This window comes from Cyprinodon variegatus, unplaced genomic scaffold, assembly GCF_000732505.1.
Source record: "Cyprinodon variegatus isolate N-32 unplaced genomic scaffold, C_variegatus-1.0 Scaffold1104, whole genome shotgun sequence".
Lineage (NCBI taxonomy): Eukaryota > Metazoa > Chordata > Actinopteri > Cyprinodontiformes > Cyprinodontidae > Cyprinodon > Cyprinodon variegatus.
In genome coordinates this window covers 40,903-42,285 of record NW_015151557.1, presented here as the reverse complement: position 1 = coordinate 42,285, position 1,383 = coordinate 40,903, and positions in this window count along the sequence as shown.

Below are 1,383 nucleotides of genomic sequence, written 5' to 3'. Positions count from 1 at the left end.
GTGTCCAGAGCCGCTACAACCAAGCAACTAGAGGATTGAAGGATCTAACTATGGCTATGTTCACGATCCCATATCCGATCTCTACCTGATATTTTCATGACAGTCTGAACAATAAAGATCAGATTTTGCAACAATAGCTCTGGACTGTTTATAGCAAAAGTGAGAATGTAAGAGGTTTTTGATCTACAACTACAACACAATTTGTGTACAACTACTTAAAATTTGAACAGATGAGGGGAAAAAAATGTACTCGTGATTTTTTTTTCTCTACCATTACAAAACTTATAATGTAACTTGCAACTTGAAATCCACACTTACCTTCTCCATCATAGCAAAAGTCCTCACGCTGCAACTTTTTCCTGACAGCGCGACAGATTAATATCTGTTTGCATACTGCGCCATATTTATTACCAATCACCTGTGGTCCATTGGAGATGTTGTGCCATGAGCCATGATCATGGCTTTTGGACATTGAGAACCGGTGTCCATATTTAATGTTGACATGATGACCGTAGAAGAAAATACAGTTTGGTGTAAACCTGCCCCCCACCCCCTATTCAGCCAATGCCTCCAAAGGAACTCCCACAGAGGTGTGATTTGCCATTCCCCTCTGTGCTGAGGACAGCGAAAACCACAGAACACACAATATTTCACTCTATTTCCCATGAAGCTGCCTTGGGTCCTCGTTGGAAGAGGCAGCAAAAATGGAGAACTAGGCAAAGAGCCCAGATCTCCAGAATGACAAATTCGCTGTTAGCCTGTGAGCCTCTAGTGGATGAAAACTCAAGCTTTCCAAATGGACATGGACAAAAGGTTTGCAGGACTGGCACAATTGGGGACAGAACAAACAATATGTCTTTTGATGATGTTGATCATTTCATGTGTTTACTGGTGGCTAAAGACACAGCTAACAGGATGGGCTGCATGTTATGCTATGCTACAGTATGTGTATACATTTTGAGCTGCTGTTGAAGCTTGGACAAGCTTTATTCACTAAGGGTTTAACACTGATACAACATTAGTGTTCATGTGATGCTCATTACATTTCCATTACCAAGTATGACCAAAAGTCATTTAGTAGAATCCTGATGTCTATTTCCTGCTAAATATTTCAAAGAGGGTAAAGAATCGTTTGACTAAAGGTTATTGGCCCCTGATTAAGCAAATCATTTAATAAAACATTATTTGGCCAAATAATGTTTTATTCACCTCATGGATTTGCATTGTGAATTGGTCTGAAAACATTCCAATTTCTTTAAAATTAGTGAAAAGCTAATTTGATCATTTCCCAAATTCCTCCAGATAAACTTTGGTTTCAAACACAAAAATTCATCTTAAACTGTAATATGTGTTTTAACCGTTTTCCCCTTCCTCTTTGTACAG